The 19,852-nt window shown below is 42.9% G+C and overlaps 1 protein-coding gene across 3 annotated transcripts in view; it reads right to left on the bottom strand.

The window, feature by feature from the left end:
- Window positions 1-15,283, bottom strand: part of LOC121279258 (RNA-binding Raly-like protein) — a 1,065,807-nt gene extending 1,050,524 nt beyond the window's left edge. For 2 of the 3 annotated variants that reach the window (XM_041190353.1, XM_041190355.1), the window contains exon 1: window positions 15,041-15,283. The gene's annotated coding sequence lies outside the window, so the exon portion shown is untranslated. Of the gene's footprint in view, window positions 1-13,969; window positions 14,027-15,040 lie in introns of those variants that run through there. The other variant, XM_041190356.1, reaches the window with a different exon arrangement.
- Between the last annotated feature and the right edge of the window lie 4,569 nt (window positions 15,284-19,852).

Below are 19,852 nucleotides of genomic sequence, written 5' to 3'. Positions count from 1 at the left end.
GAATTAAACTGTCTGAAGACTGGTATCTGTGATGCTGAGGATCTCAGGAGGAGGCCAAGATGGATCATCCACTCAGCACTTCTGACTGAAGATGGGTGTGAACGTTTCAGCCCTGTCTTTTGCATTGACATGTTGGGCTCCACCGTCATTGGGGATTGGGGGGGTGGGGGGGGAGGCTAAAAATGGTTGTGCAGTTCTGTCTTCACATGAGCTGTTTAATTGTCCACCACAACTCTGACTGGATGTGCTAGGCGTGCAGGAAATTGATCTGATCTGTTGGTTATGGAATTGGTTGGCTCTGTTTCTAGCCAGGCAAAACCACTGAAACCTCCCCCAGTGTTCCATTATACATATACACCAGACAAATACTTCCCCCCATGTCTGTCCCAGGTATGGGGCCAGAATGAAACACAAATTAGCTGTATTTAGAACACAATGGTACAAATCATTGCCCCATATAGTTTTCTCTTTAGAGGTTACATTTATTGACATTTTATGATTAGACATGATATAAATATCAAATTCAAGAAAGCTACATTCATACATCTGCATTAGGTGAAACCGTGCATTTGATTATTTTCTTGGTTTGCTGTGTTTTAAGTCAAACTGAATATTCCAGTTCCAGTTCATTAAAAAAAATTCCTTTGTTCTCACAACAGTAGCTGCTAGGAAAAGTTACACTTTCCATTGGGTAGCCAGTGACAATGTCAAGTATTCCCATGTCAAGGTTTAGACGCAGAGTAATTCTCTGTCCCAACAATGTGCTTCAATCACAATCTCAGCGTAACACCATAACTGCACGAGGATGACATTTCCCATTCCAATTCTTCCACAAGTTATAATTTACCACTAAATTAGATATGTTTTTCTGGTGCGAGTTCAGCCTTAGTAGGAAATGAACTGAGCCTCCACAAATTCATTTCATATTGGGATCTTACAAGCTGCTGACACAAGAGACTTTTATTTGAACAGCCTAAGCTCAATTTAAACCCTGGGGTGGAAATTTCCCATCCCGCCTGCGACAGGTTTCGTGGCAGGCGGGAGCGGAGAATCCAGCGGCAGGCAAAAAGTCAGAAATCCACCAGTGTAAAAACAGCTTGCAATTCTCCCGATGGTGGGTTAATGGCAGGTTGGTTATCCTGTTGATTGTAGTAGCGTGAATGCCATTTGCATTCATTAACATCTCATGAATGCTCATTAAAACACACGTTCTATCAGGCTTTCCAATCTTGTGCCACAGCAGCGGGAAATTACGTCGGCCTCAAGTCCACTTGAAAAGGGGGTGGTGTGCACAAGTTGGGCCTCAATTCGCTGGTAACTTCGAGGTGAGTGGAACATACATAACCTACCTGACATAGCGCTGCACCGGTCTTGTGGTGATGAATGCAACTCTGCTGGGGCTGGAGGGTTGGTCTGTTCCTGCTCTTTGCCTACATTGCCCCATGGAGCACCACTGCTGTTGTGTTCATGGAGGCCTCCACTTTCAGAAACTTGCAATTCAACCATGGGTGGGCTGTGAGACAAGGGTGCGGTTGATGAACATGAACAACGGGGAGGGAAGGCTGTGGAATGGCAGTGCGAAGGAAGGGCAAACATGAGGGGGGACTTTCTGGGGTTGCCCTCTAACCTCTTGTTGCCACAGGAGTGAGCAGGAGTCTGCTTAGAAAGAAAGGACGAAGGCCTCCTTGCGATGAAAAGTGCTGAAAGTCAGTGGCTTCAGTAGCACTGTTAAAGGGCTATTCAGAACTCAGTGGCTTCACATTGCAGTCACTGCATCTCAAAAGTAGCACATAAGAATGTAGAATTTGGGAATGCTCGCAATAGTGAAGGAGGCACAGCTGTATCATATATGGCATTCCATCAATGAAGATCTGTCATGTGTTCACCAGAATTGACAGCCCTAACTTGCCAAAGGACATCCATGAGCAACTGATTGGTCATTAATATGCCACATCATAAATTGGAGCACAGAGTTAGGTTGGATCACTCATCTCCGCGCAGGGCTCAAGGCGTTACATATCTGCGATATCATCTTGATCACCTCAATGCGTGTGCTAGTCTCAGGGACAAGGTGGCATCAGCCACCATGCAAGTAGGGCAGGAAAAACTTAAGATTTCCATACGTGTCATCTTCTGAGCTTCACTTTCTTGCCCCTGGAATCATTAATGTCTTCAATGTTTCCTTTCAAAAGAAGGCAAAAGCAAATATGGGTCCAGGGCTCAATGCTGCCTTTGTCAGAATCCTAAAGCAATGGCGGAGGTGAAGGACGGAAAGGCGACTCTGAACACAGCTCCAGCAGGAGGGACATTGTCAATTGGATCCAGAACATGAATAGGAGGGTCAAAAGAGACTCCGACAACAGGGGTGACTTGACAGACCGAGGGTTATTGTAGAAGAGTCATCTATTTACAAATGAGTGAGGCACAATGCCATGCACGTCTGCGCTTGTCCCGAGCTCTGGTACATCGCAAATGCCACATTCTTCATGAAAACCTGATACCACATGAGTTGGAGGGTTTCCCCTGCCAGTGGCTTTGAAGGTGAATACAGTACTCAATTTCTTGGCCTCTAGTTCTTCCCAAGGGTGAACAGGTGACCTGTTTGGCATCTGTCAGTTCGTAACACATCGATGCATAAAGAAGGCCACAGGTGTCCTTCACAGGAAGGCCCATCATTATGTAAGGTTTGCTATGGACCAAGATAGCCAGGCAGAGAGATTCACCGGCTTCACCGCCATCTCAGGCTTCCCTAGAGTACAGGGTGCAATAGACTGCACCCATGTAGTTATATGGGCCCCATGGCAGCAGGCCCTAATGTTTATAAACCGCAAGGGCTATCATTGACAGAAATCTTTGCATCCTCACTGGCTATGGGTGAGGTCCCATAGGACTGGAGATAATCCAGGAAATTACAGGCCATTGAGCCTTACGTCAGTGGTAGGGAAATTATTGGAGAAGATTCTTCGTGACAGGATTTACTACCATTTGGAAGCAAATGGGCATATTAGTGAGAGGCAGCATGATTTTGTGAAGGGGAGGTCGTGTCTCACTAACTTGATCGATTTTTTCGAGGAAGTGACAAAGATGATCGACGATGGAAGGGCAGTGGATGTTATATACATGGATTTCAGTAAGGCCTTTGACAAGGCCTCACATGACAGACTTGTACAGAAGGTGAAGTCGCACGGGATCAGATGTGAGCTGGCAAGATGGATACAGAATTGGCTTGGTCATAGAAGAAAAGGTAGCAGTAGAAGGGTGCTTTTCTGAATGGAGAGCTGTGACTAGTGGAGTTCTGCAGGGATCTGTGCTGGGACCTTTGCTATTTGTAGTATACATAAATGATTTGGAGGAAAATGTAACTGGGCTAATGAGTAAGTTTGCAGATGACACTAACGTTGGAGGAGTTGCAGATATCGAAGAGGATTGTCAAAGGATACAACGGGATATAGATCGGTTGGAGACTTGGGCAGAGAAATGGCAGATGGAGTTTAATCTGGACAAATGTGAGGTAATGCATTTTGGAAGGGCTAATAGAGGGAGGAATTATACAGTAAATGGCAGAACCCTTAAATGCATTGACGCGCAGAGGGATCTGGCTGTACAGGTCCACAGGTCACTGAAAATGGAAACGCAGGTGGATAAGGTAGTCAGGAAGACATATGGCATGCTTGCCTTCATTGGCAGGGGTATTGAGTATAAAAGCTGGGAAGTCATGCTGCAGCTGTATAGAACCTTGGTTAGGCCACATATGGAATATTGCGTGCAATTTTGGTCGCCACATTACCAGAAGGATATGGAGGTGTTGGAGAGGGTACAGAGGAGGTTTACCAGGATGCTGCCTGATCTGGAGGTCATTAGCTATGAGGAGATGTTGGAGAAACTCAGATTGTTCTCACCAGAGCGACAGAGATTAAGGGGCGACTTGATAGAAATTTACAAAATTATGAGTGGCATGGACAGAGTAGATAGTCAGAAGCTTTTTCCCAGGGTGGAAGAGTCAATTACTAGGGGACATAGATTTAAGGTGAGAGGAGAAAACTATAGAGGAGATGTGCAGGGCAAGTTTTTTCCGCAGAGGGTGGTGAGTGTCTGGAATTCACTGCCAGAGGAGGTGGTGGAAGCAGGTACAATAGTGGTGTTTAAGAGGCAGCTTGACAAATACGTGAATAGGATGGGAATAGAGGGATACGGACCCTGGAAGTGCAAAATGTTTTAGTTGACGGGCGCAGGCTTGGAGGGCCGAAGGGCCTGCTCCTGTGCTGTACTTTTCTTTGTTCTTTATTCCATCATCACACAACTAGTGTGTGATCACCGGAAACTCATAATACATGTTTGTGCACACTGCCCTGGGAGTTGCCATGGCTCCTACATCCTGAGTCACTCCCAGATGCCTAAGATTCTTGAGGGGCCATTACGTCTGCAGGGGTGGCTGCTTGGGGATAAGGGGTACCCACTGAAATACTGGCTAATGGCACTGATGCGCTGACCTCAGGGTCATTGAGGAGAGGTGTAACACTGCTCACAGCTCCACATGCTGCCTTATAGAGCAGACCATGGAGCTTCTGAAGATGGGCTTTAGATGCTTGGACCGCTAAGACGCCTCACTCCAGTACACCCCTGACAGGTTTCCCGCATCATCACAATGTGTTGTGCCTTTCACAATCTGTCAATGCAAAGAGGTGAACTCCTGCCAGAGGATGAACTGGAGGAGATGATAGCTCTTCAGAGGTTGAAGACCCAGAGGCTCAGGAACCTCATGAGGCTGCTGAGGTTCAGTATGAGCGGGATCACGTCATGAAGGGAGGAAGACGTGGGAGACGTGCCTGTGATATGTTAATTACTGACAGGTTCCAGGAAGAGTAGTTAAGTGAGGGCAAATGGCCACATCTCTCCTAGCCCACAATGCCATTTTCTTTAAACTCAGAGGATATCCACCCACTTGCTGTGAGAATGAGTCCTGCATTCACTCTTGCACATCCTGACCTCATGAATTGCCAGGTCATGATCTTTGTTTTGGCCCATGGGGTCCTGTGAGTGAGCTCACTCAGTGAACTGAGAGCCCACTTAGGAACAAGAGCAATGCGAGAGAAGACTTGAAACTTTCGCTGCCATCTAATGTTGCAAACACTGCTGTGACTGAGATGTGGACATGCCCAGGGATCTCCTCCTCCTGTGCATGTCTTTTCTTCTGCCACTACCACTAAGGAGACAGAAATATTGCTAAGATATCAATGTTGATGAGCTGCCCTCACTCAATGATGTTCCTGGAGGAAGAAGTGTTAGAAATGCTTACATCACACATTTTCAATAAAGATTTAAACACATCTCCCTGACATCAAACAAGGGTGTGGAGACTAGTTCAGGTGATGTTGACATCACATGAATATGAATATGAATCTCACAGTGGGACACTATCACTAGATGGGAGCAAGGCTAAATCTTGAAATAAGAGGATTCCAAAGGACAAAATCACAATATTTTCAGTTGGCAGGAACATTCACATAACCATCAAATATATTCACAAAAGTGCAATTTCTTTACATGTCTAGCACATGTGGCCTAAAAGTGACATCAATTTTTGTTAACTTTCCGAACTCTACCTCTACATCTGGGTCCAGCCCCAACATCCGCAGCAGAGGTGGAGCCAGCCTGCTGACTGCTACATCCTGATGTCTGTGATAACCTTGGATGATGTCCTCTGGTGGCCCGAGGCCTGGAGGGCCCCAGCCTGATAAGAGTCACCTGCTCAGGGGCAGTAGCATCTCCAGTGGCCTGAGAAGCTGGAGTGGACAGGGTCATAGGCAGAGGGGGCTGTGGGCGGCTAAACATCCTTGGAGTGTCCTGGGTGACACCTGCAGGAGATAGTGTACCTGGAGGGAGGTCATGGTGCCCATCCCCATGTAGCCTACATCTTGATGGTGCCCACCAGGGTGTGTGGCCATGGAGTCCAGGGCCAAGTGGGAATCCGGCAAGACCTCCTGCACCAAGGTCTCCATGGTGGTCACCAGCCTTCCCAAGCTGACCTCGAAGTGCTCGCATGTCAGAGCCACAACATCAGACAGAACACAGGCAGACTCCTCCATCATTTGCTCTAGTCTGCTAACTGTCAAATCTCTGCTTGATGTTCCACCGCCTGTCATTGGATTTCCAGCATTGATTTGGTGGCTACTTCCAAAGGCTCATCATCTGACTTGGACCGAGCGGGTGGCTGGTCTCCAGCAGCTCTCAGAGTGCCAGAGACATGGGCTGTCCCTGCCTCTGACTGCTGCGAAGAGGTGTCAGTGAGGTGTTCCCCAAAAAATAAGCCCAAGCCAAATCTACAGCTATGCCCCACAGACATGTGTCTCTCTGAGATGGTGGAGGGTGCGTGTGAGTGCTGTGATAATTCTTCTGAAGCTTGCTCTCCCTATGAAGTCTGGGGGCTCACACTGGTGTTGCTGGACTGGCTTGGGGGCCTCGATCTGCTGGTGCCTAGAAAATAGAAAAGACTTTCAGTTAATGAGCATGAGCTAGACATGACTGCATGTGACTCACTGTGAATGTCAGGACTTGATGAAGTAATGGAGCTGTGATCCATGGGTTCGGTTGGTGGGAGAGGCCACCTTTCCCTACAGGAGCGATCCCTGTCCTCCCCAGCCAGCTCAGCTGCAGCCTCCTCAAACTCAATGAGGGCAATGATGTCGGCCATCTCTCCCCCTGTCTGCGATCTCTCACGCCCGTTGTGCACCAGCTTGGCCTGTATGAACTAAGGAAGGCAAGTGATGAGAAGGGATGGAGCAGAAATTAGGTGAGATGGGTGTACCCTGTGCGTGATGAGCCCTCCCCAGAAGGGCCAGAGGATGGAGTGTGAGCTACATGATAGAACAATGATAGAACCAACATGGTGATGTGAAAATCTCGGAGGGAGAATGAGTGTTGATATGTATCTCCGACTAATGGTTATGCGAGATCCCTGAAGACCGTAGCCATTTGAGTGCATGATGAGAGTTTGATATTGGAGGGAGTTGAAGAATGACTTACCCTGGTGGAGCATTCCTGCACTGGGTGGCATTTCGGGGCGCGGTTATCAGCTACGCTGACCTGCTCCACGATGGCCTCCCAGTCTGGAGAGGTGAGGCTGCTCTGCTTTCTGCAACCATCACTGGGAGAGAGCAGGTGCTTTTGCACCTGCACCACTCTTATCAAGGCCTGGAGGGCCTGATGCGTGAAGCGGGGCACTGCCTTCTTCTTCAGGCTTTCAGCCCTCCTCTTCTGGCTGCCAGGCATCTCTGGTGGGCTGCAGAGAGTGAGATTGTGTGTTGGGCTGGTCTTTAAATATAGCATCTGGACCTGCGAACCCACCTGCTTATGGTAGGTGGAAGAATCAGCTCCCGACCTGCCAAGTGATTTGGATCAATAAGCGCCTTTGCATAATTAATAATTAATAACCCTCCAAGCACAAAATCGGATGCAAGTTCCCGCCATTCCACTAGGGCACTGCCGAAACGGCCCTCCACTGCACTTAGTCTCATTAATAGAAAATTCCGTGCCCTAGTCTAAGAGATGATGTACTTAAGCCTAACCCACTGTATTACCCCACCCTATTTGTTTTTAACTGTTATAAACACCATAGCGACCGACACCTTTAAAAAATAAATTGAAACGTCCAGTGATTGACTGAAAGGATCAGATGACAAGATTTCAAGTTTTAAGACTTTTACTGAAACAACTAAAAGCAACATTGACTAAATGCTATTTCCGTAGGGAACTTATACTTTAAACTACAGAAAAAAATACCCCATTCACCGTTTAAAACAAACGAATACCTCCCACCAGTTATACTTTACAATGTCCCTTAAGTGCATACTTTATTCTCCACAAACCAGTCCAAAGCTATTCTCAGCTGCCTTTTCCACCAGATAACTTCTACTCCCCAAAATGACTTTCATGGTGAGGGACAAATTGGAGATCCCTCCCTCTAGCCAAAGCTAGGTAAATCTTCCAGCTTCATTTAAACCCTCATGAACTTGGTTTCTTCAATACAAGCATGAGCTCCCATCTGCATCTGCATGGGCAAGAGACTTGCTGCCTCTATCTCTCTGCTCTCTCAGACTCTTGCAGACTGACCCGGTCTGTGAATTTCAGTGATTTATTTGGAAAACTCGCAACCCAATCCTGCAACAGCTTCCTATGAGTCCTTCCCCTCTCAAAGCCCATCTCCAGGGCAATGTGAACCACATGAGCCTTATATCCAGGTAGAAATGCTAATTAGCTATCCCAACTCCATTCTACCTTGAAATTAAATATACAGTTTAAGTATAACCATTTACAAAACCTGACATTCTTAACATCTCCCTGGGAAAGATGTGAATATCTTGCACCTTCTTTCCAGCAGAACAACCTGGGGCCCCGTTTAGCCACCAATCCACTAAGACTGGTCAGCAGAATTCAGAGCAGGTCACATGACCCCTTCATTCTTCCATTTTACCCCAAACTAAGGACAGGCCCAAAACATAACAACCGTATAATCTTTGTATTTGTAAGGTTTTCACTTACAATCTTTTAGTACAATAGAAGTTTATTTGAACCAAAAGCTCTTCAGTGAAGCAGCAACACAGGTGAGATGCACGCGTTATCACATATCCAGCTGCATTTAGAAGCAAAATCCTGAGATTCAGAAAGATTTCGACTTGCGACCATATTAGTTCTTACAAGATAAAACAAGCTATTTTCCAAGTGTTCTTGTATTCATCTCTGTTCTCAGTATGCCTCAGTCACCTTCAAAACAGTTGGCAACTGGTTTGACAGCCTAAGGAGATTGTCCTCTTTGGAGTAGCTTTGCCTCTGGTTACCTGTTATCTATACAATTCACAAGTTGCTGTCCTTTGTCTTTGTTCACTGAAAATTCTAATCCTTGTTAAATATATTGCAGCTTCCTCTGACCTTTCCAAGGATTAGTGTTACCCCTTCATGGTTCACTGGCGGATGAACCAGGTTTAATAGCGCAAATGTCTATTCATTTTAAAATCTAAATTCAAGACCTTTCATTGCTGAACGATTTTACTTAAAAATAAGCGATAAATGGTATTCCCTTTACTCACAGTTAAGATCCATTGAGCTCAAAATGTGTCTTCAGCAGTAAGGCAAAATGGGCAACAGTGAATTTTCTTCTCCATTGACATGGAAAATAAATTGGCACTCAATTTATTATTGCCCATTTTGGGGTACCCCCAAGGTCAATAATACTCTCAAAGATTAATAGCCAACTACTCAGCTTGTAAGTTTTTTGGTTTTATTCACACTCTGCGGAGTTATCTTAGATAAAATTACTTTCGCCAGTGAGGCACAGAAAACATGGGCCAGTAACTTCCACACTCCCCAGCATCGAATTTTGGGGGCGGTTCTCCCAAAGACAGGCTGGGGAACCCCTCTGGCAAGTTTCCAGGTAAAGGTTTGCACGGCAATTGCCTAAAAGTGCACACTTCCTCTGAACAATGGTACTGTGCTGAGAACCATCCAAAAATGTGAATTAAATCACAAACTACAGATGGTTCCACCAGGGTTATACCAAAAGCTACCCAGAAAAAGTTAGAAGAATTAAAACCTCTTCTAACTTCTGAGTACCTATCGTAAAGGCCCAGACAGACCCCACGGGACTCCTGGTCACTGCCCCCCCCAACCCTCCGACCTCGTTCACCTCCAACCATTCCCCACCCCCCAGGATGCCCCCAACCCCTAAACCTTAGGCACTTACCTTCCCCTAGTCAATTTCGCTGGCCCTTTAAACTTATCTGCTTTACTGCAGCAATTGCTGTAAACAAGGGGACTTGGCCTCCTTGAATACACTGGAGCTACATTTTGCTGGGGCCAGCTGGGAGTCTTTCGATGCAGGCCCCAAGCAACTCCGCAAAAAAAGTGTCAATGTTATTTTCAAGACCAGATAAGTTGGTATTTATTTCTTCTCGTTTCTGCACTAGTCAGAGATTATGGCCCATGATCTTCAGGCACCAAACAATGCAGTCATTCATGTTATAATCAAACAGTTCCAGACACTTCCAATAAGCTAATTTTAGCTGGCATTATTTTCTAGTTAAATAGTGAACTTGACCCCAGAGTTTGCCATCTCATGCCTATATCAACAACTTAAAAATAGCCTTTCTTGCCTGGTCTTGGGATGTGAGCAACTCTGGCAAGGCCAGCATTTATTGCCTGTCCTTAATATCCATTCAGCAGATGCACCCCATGTGGTATAAGTACACCCACATTGCTGTTTGGTATGTCAATTTCTCGATTTTCCTAAGTCAAGTGAAGGAACAGGAATATATTTTCAAGTCAGGATGGTATGCAACTTGCAGATGTTGGGGTTCCCATGCGCCTGTTGCCTTTGTTATTCTAGGTGGTGGTAGAAGTCGCTGGTTTAGGAGGTGCTGTCAAAAGAGCCATGGTGAGTTGCTGCAGTCTATTTTTTAAATAGTACACATTGCTGCCACTGTGTGCCAGTGTTGGCGCGGCTGAATGCTTAAGATGGCTGATGAGGTGCCAATGAGCTACATTCATCCAGGCAAGGGGAGAGTATTCCATCACACTCCTGACTTGTGCCTTGTAGATGGTAGACAGGCTTTGGAGAGTTAGGAAGTGAGTAACTCGCCAGTCTCTGGCCTATTCTTTGTTGCCACAGTATTTATATGGCTGTTCCATTAAGTATCTAGTCAATGGCAACCCCCAAGATGTTGACAGTAGGGATTCAGTGATGACAATGCCATTGAATGTTTATGAAAAATGATTAGGTTCTGCCAGTCTACTTGTTTAATCGGTCAGTTAATTACAATAGCAGACTACAAAGGCACTAATTCATTCACTACCTTTTATTTTCTAAGGCACATTTGTCTCCTTTGTCTTCCTAAGTATTACTTCTGTGGAAGATTTTATTGGCTTATCCGTCATCGTACCATTCTTCTATCACTGGCATTCAGAAAATCAGTAAGCACAGAATCACAAAAATGTTACAGTACAGAAGGCGGCCATTTGGTCCATCATGTCTGCACCAGCTCTCCAAATGAGCAATTCACTTGGTTCCACCTTCTTGCCTTCTCCCCATAACACTGCACACTCTTCCTTTTTAGGAAACTGTCTAATTCCCTTTTCACTGCTTCAATTAAACCTACCTCCACCACACTCTCAGGCAGTGCATTCCAGACCTTAACCACTCATTGCATGAAAACGTTTTTCCTCATCATAACAGAAACAGAAATACCTGGAAAAACTCAGCAGGTCTGGCAGCATTGGCAGAGAATGGCACAGTTGACGTTTTGAGTCCTCATGACCCTTCAACAGAACTAAGTAAAAATAGGCAAGGGGTGAAGTATAAGCTAGTTTGGGGGGGGCGGGGTTTATTGGGACAAGCAGCCAGTGATAGGTGGAGATAACCAAAAGTTGTCACAGACAAAAGAACAAAGAGGTGATGAAGGTGGTGATATTATCTAAAAGAATGTGCTAATTGAGTAGAAGACAGGACAAATAAGGTACAGATAGCTGTAGTGGGGGTGGGGGAATACTAAACGGTAGAAATAAACAATGGGTGGAAATAAATTTAAAAATAATGGAAATAGATGGGAAAAGAAAAATCTATATAAATTTTTAGAAAAAAACAAAAAGGAGGGGGAATAAGTGGGAAGGGGGTGGGGATAGAGGAGAGAGTCCAAGATCTAAAATTTTTGAACTCAATATTTAGTCTGGAAGGCTGTAAAGTGCCTAGTCGGAAGATGAGGTGCTGTTTCTCCAGTTTGCGTTGAGCTTCACTGGAACAATGCAGCAAGCCAAGGACAGATATGTGGGCAGGAGAGCAGAGTGGAGTGTTGAAATGGCAAGCGACAGGGAAGTCTCGGTCATGCTTGCGGACAGACCGCAGGTGTTCTGCAAAGCGGTCACCCAATCTGCGTTTGGTCTCTCCAACGTAGAGGAATCCGCATTGGGAGCAACGAATGCAGTGGACTAAGTTGGGGGAAGTGCAAGTGAAATGCTGCTTCACTTGAAAGGAGTGTTTGGGTCCTTGGACAGTGAGGAGTGAGGAAGTGAAGGGGCAGGTGTTGCATCTTCTGCGTTTGCATGGGGAGGTGCTGTGGGAACGGGTTGAGGAGTAGGGGGTGATGGAGGAATGGACCAGGGTGTCACAGAGGGAACAATCCCTACGGAATGCCGCCGGGGCGGGGGGGGGTGGTGATGGGAAGATGTGTTTGGTGGTGGCAACATGCTGGAGTTGGCAGAAATGGGGGAGGATGATCCTTTGAATACGGAGGCTGGTGGGGTGATAAGTGAGGAAAGTTTTTCATGTCGCTTTTGTTTCTTTTACCAATTACTTTAAATCTGTGCCCTTTCATTCTCGATCCTATCTGGCCTTTGTGAACCTGGCCTCCCTTAGTCTGTTGGCATTCAGACTCTTAAAAGGTTTTTAAAGTAAAAGATGCATTAATATATATGCATATGTTAGCAATATCATCCAGACTGGATAGAACAACTTTAGTTAGGTTTGTTACTCCCCAAAATCATGTGACTGGAAAAGTAATTCAGTGTTTATTTTCCCCCTTATAAATACCATAAATTGAGATAAGAGTGGCTTCAAATGAAATATTAACTCAAAGAAAAGCTTTGGTTTTAACAGTCTGTCTGTGTTTACCACACTTTGTTGACAGTTAATTCAAGCACTACACAATAACTTCCAATTGATACTAGATCCTCATGAAAAATGCCTGGGATATATTTTTTGTTTACCATTCACTTGGACAGTGTAACAAACGAAAATAGCATCTGTTTCTGTGTGATGTTACTATAGCAATTCCTGTGCTTACTTATACTCCATCCTCAGGTTTGAAATTGGTAGCTTCTTATGAATTGCCAAGATTTGGCTTGGTGCTGTGCAGTGAGAAAACATTCAGCAGCATCAATACACTATAAATGTAATAACTTGTCCACATATTGATGTACTTATAGACTTAACTATTTTCAGCCATCTGCAGGTTAATTGAAAATGCAACAATAATGCCAAAATGCACAAAGAAATTTTATCTTCAAAGTAAAGTCACGTTCTGCAAAAGCCAATTTTCCTTGCTTGATTCAAAAAGAATTATTTTACTGTGAAATTTGTAACTACTTTTAGAAGTGTAAAAATCAAACCAATAGGATGATTTGACTGTTTTACAATACTCACCAAAGGATCTTTAAAAAAATTAATTTTAAATAATTAAATAATTTCTACCTATCTAAAATGTTGCCAGAACAATTGGAGTATGTATTTTAAATCTGGGTTTACTAATCTTATGACAACTGCAGTAGACTCCCTTGCTCATGCAGCACACAGAATAGAGGCATAAATGGTTCACTAGCCAGGAAAGGTCGAGGTAAGTGGAGCTAGCAGCTTTCGGAGGGGTGAGAAAAACTACAAACAACACCTGTATTTATAAATCTACTCTGTAGTATATGCAGAAAACAAAAAAAAGTACCTGGCTAATTTTCATTCTAGATAGATGTAACTGGGTCAAATATTTATAACATTTTATTTCTCAGATCCTGGAAAATTTTTCCCTACTTTGTAACTGAAAACATGCTATTGAAGATGTAACTGATATCATAGATTCTCACCAAATGGGAATACTCAGCAATCACTTCGCTTACAAAACAGTAAAATTAGCTAGAACTTTCCAAACTTATGCATTATTAGACCGACTTAGCCCTTTATCCGCCACACTCATTCTTTACAACGATCGAATTCTGGATGAGTCCTCCCAAAGAGATACGTTTTACTCAATAACGGACAATTTGTTTACCACCTCCCACCGAACGGCACAGGTTTCAATTAAATCATTTGTGATAAAAATGGAAACGTGCAACTCCACTGTATGACGAGCACCGTCTGAATGGACATTCAGGGTATAGGTAACGTCAAACATGGCAATGTATCGCTGTTGTATTGGGCATCAGGCCAGTTACTTACATTGTAGCAGCACTGTCAGAAATATGATGTACCGACTCCCACTCACTGCTCCCTGAAGCTCTTCATTAGAAAGCATTTCAAGTTCTCATTCACGCAATTTAATGAAAACACAATAATATTCGGCAGCAACACCGCAAACAAGGCTCTAGGAAGCAGGCAGATCAGAAACAACGCGACATCCTTTACAGTGCATTGGACTTGTTAGGCAGACTAGCCACTGAGGAAAGCATTAAATAAAACACACGTTATTTACTTGATCAATATTTTATTCCCAGCTTTTCTGATGACAATGATCAGGTTACATTACATTGGCCCTGAAGTAAATGCCTGTGCTGAAGTGTCGGCGTGCCTTCTTGAACAATATAACCAATAACGCACTTCATTTTCCCCTCAAGAACTTCCACAGCCATCCACAACCTTTTTTTTTGGCGGGGGGGGGGGGGGGGGGGGGATGTTAACGATTTAAAAAATTTCAACAACTGGAAAGCAGATTTGTCTTAAATTTAAAAAAAAACCACAACCATCTAAAATAAGTACACATTTAGGAAAATGACTTCAAGAAAAAAAAAGCAACAAGCTGCAAGAAAAGTTTCCCGTTAAAAAAAAAGGTAGAAAAGTCCGCAAAACACTTTTGTTGTTGTTGACAACGAAAACTTGCTTCAGGTCGTGCTTTTGGTAGCTTGTCACTTCAGCTCAACCAAGCGAAGCATACAGATTGTGTCAATACCGGTATGGAAAAATACACCAATAAAGCTTTGCAAATAGAATGAGCACAATAGGAGAGAGTTTTTTTTTTAAAAAAAGCTACGGCTATGCATGCGTGTTAAAAAATATTCTTTTTGGCTGGCAACAGTAACAAAAAAATATACAAAATATACACAGTTCCTTTTGCCAATGCCGTCACTGACTTACCACTATACAGCATGCAAGAACTTATTCTGCAAAATAGAATTTATAAACCATGCTTCGTAGGCTCAATCTCTTTCTTTTTTTAAAAAAAAAGTAGTTAAAAAGGAATGAAAATTACAAAAAAAGCACTGAAAAAATTCAGATAGGAAAAAACCTACTCACCGAGCGGGAAAAATTCAAGAGAGAAAAATACTGAAGTTTGTAATATGGCGGTGGAAGAAGTAATGAAGCGCCCTCAGCCTCAGGCAAAGGCACGTGATCGAGAGAGCCTGCTCCCAGCAATGCCCAAAGGATGACAGATACACAAATCCCCCCAAAAATCAAAGCTCGGCCCGATTCATCTGCCTCAAACCCAGTCTGTCAGAATGATTCAGGTTCGCCTCGGCCTTTCACACCCGCTCTTCCTCACACTAAACAGCTGCAATCGGCTTGTCCCTTAGAACGCGAGCTGCGCATCCCTAAAAATCATATGGTGCAGTCCGCTGGATTATCGGGAGACAGTGTGGGGTTTGGGAGGAAGGGAGAGGGAGACAGCAGCCTGTTATCCTGGGAAACGGTGGATGATTTGGGGGGGTGGGGGTAGAGGAGTCTCAGAGACAGATGCTGCAACTCTTTCTACCTGCTAGAATCATTTTCAAAGGACCGTCCACCAGGAGCTTTAATATGTTGGGAATTTTAGTTGATCAGAGCATTATAAATCTGTTACACACGTGTTCTTTTAAATTTCTTGGAGACCTTATTTGCGAGCGGCATATTTACTTATTAACTCGATTTTAATCTGAAATATTCACTGCCAGGTTTCATCTACGTGGGAATAATTAGTTGTGATCGTATGTGATGGGCAGTAGAGGCACGGAGGCAAGTGGTGACATCTCCGGCTGGTGGAGCGGTTTGCGCGGATTTAAAGCAATCTGAACTGCGTTGTATTTTTGCCTTTTTTGATTGGATTTTTAAATACAGTGCACTCTTCACCTTATTGCAAATTTCTGGTGGTCTAGAGCCAACATGTGACATGTGTACGGCAACAAAAACGCTTATGCCAAAAAATGAACCTTGTAGGCATTAGAATGAATAATTCCGGGCAGCTTTCACTGTAAATCAAAGAAAACTTTCAAAGTCTCCAATTTAACTGTTTTGTAACAAGAACATACATTTAAAACTATTAGGAATTTGCCTTGCTCAGACCTACCTTTGAATCAGCATCGCCACTGTATCGTAACACAGACTAGCTCATAAGTGAGTAATTTCAAACAATATGAAAGTATCAGGCAAGAGGTTAGAATAGCACCGATTTCATCAGTTTTCCTATACAGTCTCGTGAAAAACAATGAATTCATTAAATTCCGGACATGGCAACAATAACATGATCCTCACCATCTTTCCTCGATGGAAGATGCACATCTAAATTCTCTCTATGGCTTTGTCACACAATATTTCAGCTTAAATATTATTAAGAATGCTTTATACAGATTATATATATGCATAAACCGATCAGTTTAGGCATAATCTTCCCCAATCTTTTAATGTGCTCCCATCTTTGGCGCATTTCCTACTTTCTCCAAATCCATTCACTTTTGAACGATTGATCATAAAGTACTTTCTGACTGAAAAAAACTACCCTTGGTGTATTTTAATTGCTGAGACATACACTAAGTAAACGTTGCTTAACTATTTGGAGATAATAAGAATTCCAGTCATAGAAACGGATAAAAGCACTGTTTATGTATCTTTATAACTGGAGAGACTGCGTTAAAATATTAGCACTAATAAAAGCACTGCCAATCGATTGGTATTGATTTTATTGCTTACACCTGTTTCATATACGAGTCGATCTTCCGTGACACTCACAGTAAAGTTAAAACCTAGCGTAGACTTTAGGTGGGAGGTATCAGGGCAAGGATAATTAGACCAGAGTGCAAGGACCTAATTGAATCCTCCTTTTAATATTTCCAGTAAAAATCCCGATGTCCACCTTTATAATGGAAGAATGCCCATTTGTAAATACGGGTATGCCTTTCTGCCAGTGAGGTCATGCAATGCCTCAACTGGTGGGTCAGAGTAATTACAGCGTGACAAGATTACTCAGGAACTTCACATTAAAATTTTTGACGTAGGAATTTATAATGGAAAATGTTGGCATAACATGTTCGCAGATTTAAGGTTTTTGATTTTTACATAGAAATGTTTTAATACCAAAATTCTGCATACTGCATTCTCTTGGCCTATATCTTACTTTTTAATTAAGCAAAAGAGATAACTGACATATAAACTGTGTATTGACATACAATGGTGTCGTTTTCAGTGTGGAATACACTTTATTTTCTATTAGCTAAGTGAGGTACTTAGAAAAATGCAGATTGTGATGATAAAGCAAGCTCTAATGATCACATTTGCATGAATCACAGAGTAATTTTCTGTTTTTACATGGCACATTGTTCATGGGAAAGATTTGAGCATGTTGGTTTCATCAGCACCTTTTACTGTTAGCTTTATTTGACATATCAGTACTATAGACCGCTAACTTAGAGGCATACATATTTCTTACAAATAGTGTATTTTGCCATTCCCATGCCTATTGTTGAGGACGTGGGGATCTGGGGTTATTTTTTTTTTCCCTAGAAACCATTACAATTTTTCTGTGAAGAATGGTGCATTCTGGTTCATTTTAAACACTTCTTTATTTCAACACTGATCAATTTGTAATCTAAAAAAGGGAAAGTACTTTGAATTTATCCATATTCAACACATCAATCAGACCATCACTTTTCCAAATGTATTTGCACAGTCACTCTCCGCTTCACTTTTCCTATAATTCCTCCAGTTTACAGAGAAATTCACTCCCTCTTTTCTCTACATCGCATAGGAGCTTCTTCTTCAAACAACTCCTTTCTCCTAGTCCACAAAAACACTCTGCTTACTAATCTTTTCACTACTGATAACAGCTGCAGTTGCTATTTGATACTGCACCTTCATTCCAGAAGTAAACTCTGCGTTGTGAGTGGGAACTCTTCTGCCTCTTGTTGCTTCTGCTTCGGTCCAGGATGCTGTTTCCAAATTGAGGTTTCAGCAAGAAGTATAAGCTCCAGTCAAGAGCAGTAGCGTGAGAAATGGATGTTTTTTAAAAATATTTTTGGGCAATATTGTGTTATTCTGTGAAGAAGATTGCATGTGCATGCGCATGTTTGCGTGTGTGTATGATTTAATTAAGCTGGGCAGAGATTGAGGAGACAGGTTATCTGGGGGTTTACAACATGAAAAGGATAGAGGTGTTAAGTTTGAGGTACACGTAAATAGATTAGATCTAACATTTGCATTTTTTAGATAAATTGAGAGTTTGTTTGAATATCAAAGGGAAGTCAGAGGTAACAAGAAACATGTTTGCATCTTGTAGGAGTTCCATAGGTTAATAAAGGTGAGGTTAATATATTTTATGCACCTGAAAGCAAGGGAAAGATTTATATTGGGAAGGATTTGTATTTCGAAGAGGTGTGAGAACAATAGAACCTGAGATAAAAATGGTGGGGGGGTGGGGGGGGAGGGATTTTAGAGTTACCATAGAGAGCTTAAGGGAGCAGTTGTTGTGCTGGAGCTGTTGTTGAGTTTGATCTGGGTTGGGAGCTATGGTTCTGGACTAGGAGAAGATGCAGGTTTGAATCAGCTTTCCTGTTAAGCCAGAAAAGACTTGAGCTGCAAAAAGCAGTTTTATTCTGAAGGTTGGATTTCCAAAGCAGAGTGGAAGAGAGTTAAAGGTCATGTGGTGTGCCTTTGTTAAAGCTACAGCGGTTTTCCATGGGTAATATTACTGGAATTTTATAGATAAGCATAAGAAAGTGTTGCCTGGAAGGTGTTTACTTTTGGGTCTGACTAAGTAGAGAATTTTCTGGAGGGAATGTTTTGTATGACTGATTTTTAACTGTGCAACCAAAACCTTGTGTGATTAAGTTTTCTTTCATTCTTGTTAATAAAACTTTTACTTTTAATTCTTAAAATCCCAAAAGCATTATTGGACTTCTTGCTGCTGAGATCAGTACATCTTCCTCTCGTTTTCAGAATACAAAACAGGGGTATGGCCCATAAGCCAAGTAGCCCTCTGGGTTTGCGTAGCAATTAACATCAGCTGTGGTCATAACAGTAGTAAGAAGGTCACCCAAGAGTGCAGCAGAAAAAGTTTTCCTAGGACTAGATCTAATCATGGGGTAGGGATCAACTATTGCATCAATAGCTCAGCAATTTTCTGCCTCAGGAAATTAAATGCAATGCATGTGTCTGGCAATGCTCCTGAAGCAAGTCCTTTTTTCCTTTCAAAAACACTGTCACCAAACAGTGAGGCTCAGAGCAATATATCCAGTGTTGTCTCCAATTTTTGTTTTAAAAGACACTCGAAATAACCTTTGGGATATTGTAACCTATTGCTTTAAATATAATAAAATTCCTGAAGAGTTTTATTTTATTTTATCGATTAAAATGAGAAGTTTTCCTGAGTCTATGCAGACCTGTAAAGGAAAAGGCCTAATTTTCCTTCCATCAATTCAAATAAAAGGAAAATCAGGCTGGTTCCTTTAGAAGCAAACCATATGACTGGTCAATATTTTGATATTCTCTGCCCCTGGAAAATTTCTCTTTTGGACGCGGTGCAATTTCACCTCTTTCTGCAATGGTGGATATCTAAGTCTGTTCTCCTTGCCCCTTTTTGGAAGGAACATTTTCTAAAACTGATGTGTGCAACCTTGTAATCATATTGACCCTGAGATGAACTTCCAACCACATGTTCACGCCATCACTAAGACTACTAATTTCCACCTGCATCACATCACCCCACTTTGCCCCTGTCTTAGCTCATCTGCTGCTGAAACCTTCTTTATCTCTAGACTTGACTATTCCTGGCTGGTCTCCCAGGTTCTACCCTCCATAAACTTGATGTCATCCAAAATTCTGCTGCCCTTGTCTTAACTCATACCAAGTCCCAATCACCTA

Source organism: Carcharodon carcharias, chromosome 6 (assembly GCF_017639515.1).
Source record: "Carcharodon carcharias isolate sCarCar2 chromosome 6, sCarCar2.pri, whole genome shotgun sequence".
In the NCBI taxonomy this organism is placed as follows: domain Eukaryota; kingdom Metazoa; phylum Chordata; class Chondrichthyes; order Lamniformes; family Lamnidae; genus Carcharodon; species Carcharodon carcharias.
The sequence above is the reverse complement of the archived record's forward strand: the minus strand, read 5'-3'. Positions and strand labels throughout refer to the sequence as shown.